Raw genomic sequence first — 8,490 nt, 5'->3', positions numbered from 1 at the left:
TTCCCAATCCACCCTCCAACTCCAACCTCCAAATCCACCCTCCAACTCCAAATCCACTCTCCAACTCCAAATCCACCCACCAACTCCAAATCCACCCTCCAACTCCAAATCAACCCTCCAACTCCCAATGCTCCCTCCAACTCCACCCTCCAAATCGACCCTCCAAATCGACCCTCCAACTCCACCCTACAACTCCACCCTCCAACTCTAAATCCACCCTCCAACTCCACCCTCCACCCTACAACTCCACCCTCCAACTCCAAATCCACCCTCCAACTCAAAATCCACCCTCCAACTCCACCCTCCAACTTAACCCTCCATCTCCACCCTCCAACTCCGCCGTCCAACTCCACCCTCCAACTTCACCCTCCAACTCCAAATTCTCCCTCCAACTCCAAATCCACCCTCCAACTCCACCCTCCTACTCTAAATCCACCCTTTAACTCCAAATCCACCCTCCAACTCCAAATCCAGCCTCCAACTCCACCCTCCAACTCCAAATCTACCCTCTAACTCCAAATCCACCCTCCAACACCAAATCCACCCTCCAACTCCAACCTCCAACTCCAACTCCACCCTCCAACACCAAATCGACCCTCCAATTCCACCCTCAAATCCACACTCCAACTTCACCCTCCAACTCCAAATCCAATCTCCAACCCAACCTCCAACTCCAACTCCACCCTCCAACTCCAACTCCACTCTCCAACTCCAAATCCACCCTCCAACTCCACACTCCAACTCCAACTCCACACTCCAACTCCACACTCCAACTTCACCCTTCAACTCTAACTCCACCCTCAAACTCCCAATCCACCCTCCAACTCCAAATCCACCCTCCAACTCCAACTCTAACTTTTAACTACAACTCCACCCTCCAACTCCAACTCTACCCTCCAACTCCAAATCTACCCTCCAACTCCAAATCCACCCTCCAACTCGACCCTCCAACTCGACCCTCAAACTCCAAATCTACCCTCCAACTCCAAATCCACCCTCCAACTCCACCCTCCAACTCGACCCTCCAAATCTACCCTCCAACTCCAAATCCACCCTCCAACTCCAAATCCCCCTCCAACTCCAAATCCACCCTGCAACTCTAAATCCACCCTCCAACTCCAAATCTACCCTCTAACTCCAAATCCACCTTCCAACTCCAAATCCACCCTCCTACTCCAAATACACCCTCTAACTCCAACTCCACCCTCCAACTCCACCCTCCAATGCCAAATAAACTCTCCAACACCAAATCCACCCGGCAACTCCAAATCCACCCTCCAACTCCACCCTCCTACTCTAAATCCACCCTTTAACTCCAAATCCACCCTCCAACTCCAAATCCCCCTCCAACTCCAAATCCACCCTGCAACTCTAAATCCACCCTCCAACTCCAAATCTACCCTCTAACTCCAAATCCACCTTCCAACTCCAAATCCACCCTCCTACTCCAAATACACCCTCTAACTCCAACTCCACCCTCCAACTCCACCCTCCAATGCCAAATAAACTCTCCAACACCAAATCCACCCGGCAACTCCAAATCCACCCTCCAACTCCACCCTCCTACTCTAAATCCACCCTTTAACTCCAAATCCACCCTCCAACTCCAAATCCAGCCTCCAACTCCACCCTCCAACTCCAAATCCACCCTCCAACTCCAAATCCACCTTCCAACTCCATATCCACCCTCCAACTCCACCCTACAACTTCACCCTTTAACTCCAAATCCACCCTCCAACTCCAAATCCACCCTCCAACTCAACCGTCCAACTCCAAATCCACCCTCCAACTACAAATCCATCCTACAACTCTAAGTCAACCCTACAACTCCAAATTCACACTCCAACTCCACTCTCCAACTCAACCCTCGAACTCGCCCCCCCAACTCCAAATGCTCCCTCCAATTCCAAATCCACCCTTCAACTTCAAATTCACCTTCCAACTCAACCTTCCAACTCCACCCCTTAACTCCACCCTCCAAATCCACCCTCCAACTCCACCCTCCAACTCCAAATCCACCCTCCAACTCAAATCACCCTCCAACTCAAACCTCCAACTCCACCCTCCAACTCCACCCTCCAAATCCTCCCTCCAACTCCAAATCCACTCTCCAACTCTACCCTCCAACTCCAACCTCCAAATCACCCTTCCACTCCAAATCCACCCTCCAACTCCAAATCCACCCTCCAACTCCAAATCCACCCTACAATTCCAAATCCACCCTCCAACTCCAAATCCACACTCCAACTCTACCCTCCAACTCCACCCTCCAACTCCAAATCCACCCTCCAACTCCAAATCCACCTTCCAACTCCAAATCCATCCTCCAACTCTAAATCTACCCTCCAACTCCCAATCTACCTACCAACTCCACCCTCCAAATCCACCCTCCAAATCCACCCTCCAACTCCAAATTTACCCTCCAACTCCAAATCCACCCTCCAACTCCACCCTTCAACTCCACCCTCCAAATCCAAATCCACCCTCCAACTCCACACTCCATCCTACAACTCCACCCTCCAACTCCAAATCCACCCTCCAACCCCAACTTCACCCTCCAACTCCAAATCCATCCTCCAACCCCAACTCCACCCTCCAACTCCAACTCCACTCTCCAACTCAACCCTCCAAGTCGACGCTCCAACTCCAAATCCTCCCTCCAACTCTAAATCTACCCTCCAACTCCACGCTCCAACTCCAACCTCCAACTCCACCCTCCAAATTCACCCTCCAACTCCAAATCCAACCTCCAACTCCAAATCTACCCTCCAACTTCAAATCTACCCTCCAACTCCAAATCCACCCTTCAACTCCAAATCCAAATTCAACTCCAAATCTACCCTCCAACTCAAACTCCACCCTCCAACTCCAATCCACCCTCCAACTCATCCACCCTCCAACTCCAAATCCACCCTCCAACTCGACACTCCAACTTCAAATCCACCCTCCAACTCCAAATCCACTGTCCAACTCCAAATCCACCCTCCATCTCTACCCTCCAACTCCATGCTCCAACTCCACCCTCCAACACCACCCTCTAACTCCAAATCCACCCTCCAACTCTAACTACACCCTCCAACTCCAAATCCACCCTCCAACTCCACCCTTCAACTCCAACTCTACCCTCAAACTCCAAATCCACCCTCCAACTCCAAATCCACCCTCCAACTCCAAATCCACCCTCCAACTCCAACCTCCAACTCCACCCTCCAACTCCACCCTCCGATTCCAAATCCACCCTCCAACTCTACCCTCAAACTCCATCTCCACACTCCAACTCCAACTCCAGCCTCCAACTCCTACTACATCCTCCAACTCCAAATCTACCCTCCAACTTTAAATCCACCCTCCTACTCCACCCTCCAAATCCACCCTCTAACTCCAAATCTACCCTCCAACTCCAAATCCACCCTCCAACTCCAAATCCAATCTCCAACCCAACCTCCAACTCCAACTCCACCCTCCAACTCCAACTCCACTCTCCAACTCCAAATCCACCCTCCAACTCCACACTCCAACTCCAACTCCACACTCCAACTCCACACTCCAACTTCACCCTTCAACTCTAACTCCACCCTCCAACTCCCAATCCACCCTCCAACTCCAAATCCACCCTCCAACTCCAACTCTAACTTTTAACTACAACTCCACCCTCCAACTCCAACTCTACCCTCCAACTCCAAATCTACCCTCCAACTCCAAATCCACCCTCCAACTCGACCCTCCAACTCGACCCTCAAACTCCAAATCTAACCTCCAACTCCAAATCCACCCTCCAACTCCACCCTCCAACTCGACCCTCAAACTCCAAATCTACCCTCCAACTCCAAATCCACCCTCCAACTCCAAATCCCCCTCCAACTCCAAATCCACCCTGCAACTCTAAATCCACCCTCCAACTCCAAATCTACCCTCTAACTCCAAATCCACCTTCCAACTCCAAATCCAACCTCCTACTCCAAATAAACCCTCTAACTCCAACTCCACCCTCCAACTCCACCCTCCAATGCTAAATAAACTCTCCAACACCAAATCCACCCTGCAACTCCAAATCCACCCTCCAACTCCACCCTCCAACTCCAAATCCACCCTCCAACTCCAAATCAACCTTCCAACTCCATATCCACCCTCCAACTCCACCCTACAACTTCACCCTTTAACTCCAAATCCACCCTCCAACTCCAAATCCACCCTCCAACTCAACCGTCCAACTCCAAATCCACCCTCCAACTACAAATCCATCCTACAACTCTAAGTCAACCCTACAACTCCAAATTCACACTCCAACTTAACTCTCCAACTCAACCCTCAAACTCGACCCCCCAACTCCAAATGCTCCCTCCAATTCCAAATCCACCCTTCAACTTCAAATTCACCTTCCAACTCAACCTTCCAACTCCACCCCTTAACTCCACCCTCCAAATCCACCCTCCAACTCCACCCTCCAACTCCAAATCCACCCTCCAACTCAAATCACCCTCCAACTCAAACCTCCAACTCCACCCTCCAACTCCACCCTCCAAATCCTCCCTCCAACACCAAATCCACTCTCCAACTCTACCCTCCAACTCCAACCTCCAAATCACCCTTCCACTCCAAATCCACCCTCCAACTCCAAATCCACCCTCCAACTCCAAATCCACCCTACAATTCCAAATCCACCCTCCAACTCCAAATCCACACTCCAACTCTACCCTCCAACTCCACCCTCCAACTCCAAATCCACCCTCCAACTCCAAATCCACCTTCCAACTCCAAATCCATCCTCCAACTCTAAATCTACCCTCCAACTCCCAATCCACCTACCAACTCCACCCTCCAAATCCACCCTCCAAATCCACCCTCCAAATCCACCCTCCAACTCCACCCTCCAACTCCAAATCCACCCTCCAACTCAAATCACCCTCCAACTCAAACCTCCAACTCCACCCTCCAACTCCACCCTCCAAATCCTCCCTCCAACTCCAAATCCACTCTCCAACTCTACCCTCCAACTCCAACCTCCAAATCACCCTCCAACTCCAAATCCACCCTCCAACCCCAACTTCACCCTCCAACTCCAAATCCATCCTCCAACCCCAACTCCACCCTCCAACTCCAACTCCACTCTCCAACTCAACCCTCCAAGTCGACGCTCCAACTCCAAATCCTCCCTCCAACTCTAAATCTACCCTCCAACTCCACGCTCCAACTCCAACCTCCAACTCCACCCTCCAAATTCACCCTCCAACTCCAAATCCAACCTCCAACTCCAAATCTACCCTCCAACTTCAAATCTACCCTCCAACTCCAAATCCACCCTTCAACTCCAAATCCACCATTCAACTCCAAATCTACCCTCCAACTCAAACTCCACCCTCCAACTCCAATCCACCCTCCAACTCATCCACCCTCCAACTCCAAATCCACCCTCCAACTCGACACTCCAACTCCAAATCCACCCTCCAACTCCAAACTCCAACTCCACACTCCAAATCCACCCTCCAACTCTAACTCCACCCTCCAACTCCAAATCTAGCCTCCAACTCCACTCTCCAACTCAACCCTCCAACTCCACCCTCCAAATCCTAATCCTCCCTCCAACTTCAAATCCACCCTCCAACTCCACCCTCCAACTCCACCCTCCAACTCCAAATCCACCCTCCAACTCCAAATCCACCCTCCAGCTCGAAATCCACCCTTCAACTCTACCCTCCAACTCAACCCTCCAACTCCAAATCTACCATCAAACTCCAAATCCACCCTCCATCTCCACCCTCCAACTCCACCCTCCAACTCCAAATCCACTCTCCAACTCCAAATCCACCATCCAATTCCCAATCCACCCTCCAACTCCACCCTTCAAACCCACCCTCCAACTCCACTCTCCAACTCCAAATCCATCATCCAATTCACAATCCACCCTCCAACTCCAACCTCCAAATCCACCCTCCAACTCCAAATCCACTCTCCAACTCCAAATCCACCCACCAACTCCAAATCCTCCCTCCAACTCCAAATCAACCCTCCAACTCCCAATGCTCCCTCCAACTCCACCCTCCAAATCCACCCTCCACCCTACAACTCCACCCTCCAACTCCAAATCCACCCTCCAACTCAAAATCCACCCTCCAACTCCACCCTCCAACTCAACCCTCCATCTCCACCCTCCAACTCCGCCGTCCAACTCCACCCTCCAACTTCACCCTCCAACTCCAAATCCTCCCTCCAACTCCAAATCCACCCTCCAACTCCACCCTCCTACTCTAAATCTACCCTTTAACTCCAAATCCACCCTCCAACTCCAAATCCAGCCTTCAACTCCACCCTCCAACTCCAAATCTACCCTCTAAATCCAAATCCACCCTCCAACACCAAATCCACCCTCCAACTCCAACTCCACCCTCCAACACCAAATCGACCCTCCAATTCCACCCTCAAATCCACACTCCAACTCCACCCTCCAACTCCAAATCCACCCTCCAACCCCAAAATCACCCTGCAACTCTAAATCCACCCTCCAACTCCAAATCCACCCTCCAACTTCAAATCGACACACCAACTCCAAATCCACACTCCAACTCCAACTCTACCCTCCAACTCCAAATCCACCCTTTAACTCCAAATCCACCCTCCAACTCCAAATCCAGCCTCCAACTCCACCCTCCAACTCCAAATCTACCCTCTAAATCCAAATCCACCCTCCAACACCAAATCCACATACAAACTCCACCCTCCAACTCCAACTCCACCCTCCAACACCAAATCGACCCTCCAATTCCACCCTCAAATCCACACTCCAACTCCACCCTCCAACTCCAAATCCACCCTCCAACCCCAAAATCACCCTGCAACTCTAAATCCACCCTCCAACTCCAAATCCACCCTCCAACTTCAAATCGACACACCAACTCCAAATCCACCCTCCAACTCCAACTCTACCCTCCAACTCCAAATCCACCCTCCAACTCCAAATCCATCCTCCAACTCCAACTCCACCTTCCAACTCCACCTCCACCCTCCAACTCCACCCCCCACCCTCCAACAGAAAATCCACTCTCCAACTCCAAATTCACCCTCCAACTCCAAATCCACCCTCCAACTCCACCCTCCAACCCCACCCTCCAACTCCACCCTCCAAACTGCAAATCCACCATCCAACTCTACATCCAACCTCCAAATCCACCCTCCAACTCCACCTTCCAACTCAAAATCCCGCCTCCAACTCCAAATCCACCCTGCAACTCCAAATCCAGCCTCCAACTCCAAATCCACCCCCAACTCCAAATCCACCCTCCAACTCAAACTCCACCCTCCAACTCCACCCTCCAATTCCATATACACCCTCACCACTGAATCCACCCTCCAACTCCAAATCCACCCTCTACTCCAAATCTACCCTACAACTCCACCCTCCAACTCCAACCTCCAACTCCACCCTCTACCATCCAACTCCACCCTCCAACTTCAAATCCACCCTCCAACTAAGCATGGGCGGAAAATCCGTTCCGCTCGCGGATTTTGCGGATTTTCGGGAAATCCGCAATCCGCGAGATTTGCGGATTTCTCGCAAAATCCGCAAATTCGCACGCAGCGGATTTTTTTGGCGGCGCGCGGCGTTGGTGATACAATTTTTGCGGCGCGCGGCGTTTATCATCGTTTGCCGAGTTGTTTTTTTCGATAGTTTGCGAGTGCTGCGCCATTTTGGATCTTGCTGTGTGATCCCGCGGGAATTGGCGAGCGCGATTACGTCATCGCGGCTTGCCAGCGAGAGTTTGTCAACGCGAGTACGGCGAGATCACGTCTCGCGGTACTTCGCAATTGCGAGATTTGAGATGCGGCGCGCGAAAATATAAATTTGCAATTCTGCACAAGAAATCCACCAGCAAGCAGCATAAACCTTCTAGAAATGATGATTTTTATGTGAATAACTCCTTAGTTTGACATTTGCCTGCACTTTTTTAGCGAGGAGTCCATTTTGGGGAGGGGGGCAGGGGGGTGGGAGGAAGGAAGTGCCCCATAGTCTTCAACTTCCTGTTCCTGTTCAGCAGGCTCCTCCCAGTGCTTTGTCCATCTCCTGGTCACTTTTCATTCGGATGTGGACCTGGAAGGATTACCTTTTGTGGATGCTGCTGGATCTTTGGATTTGAGGCCTTTTTGACTTTCTTTGGATCACTGTTGGATTAGAAATTTTACAAGTAAGTTTGTTTGGGGCATTACAGTTGCTGCAACTAAAATTTTGGGATTTTCGATTTTTGGGCTGTTTTGGGGCCTTTTCCCAGGGGTACTCAGTGGTGGGTGGACTGATTCTTTCTGTGGGTTGTCTTGAACTTAAACATCATGGAGGCCATAGATGAATTGGGATTGTGCTGATTTTTCTGTGTTTTTCGATTTTTTTTTTTTGTAAAATTTTGTGTTTTTCGATTTTTGACCTGTTGTTGGGGCCTTGACCAGGGGTATTTGAGTCTAGCATGGGCCTAGTCTTTCTGTGGGCTGTCTTGAATTTAAACA

This window comes from Lissotriton vulgaris, unplaced genomic scaffold (assembly GCF_964263255.1).
Source record: "Lissotriton vulgaris unplaced genomic scaffold, aLisVul1.2 SCAFFOLD_3923, whole genome shotgun sequence".
NCBI classification, from domain to species: domain Eukaryota; kingdom Metazoa; phylum Chordata; class Amphibia; order Caudata; family Salamandridae; genus Lissotriton; species Lissotriton vulgaris.
This window is presented reverse-complemented; position numbering follows the sequence as displayed.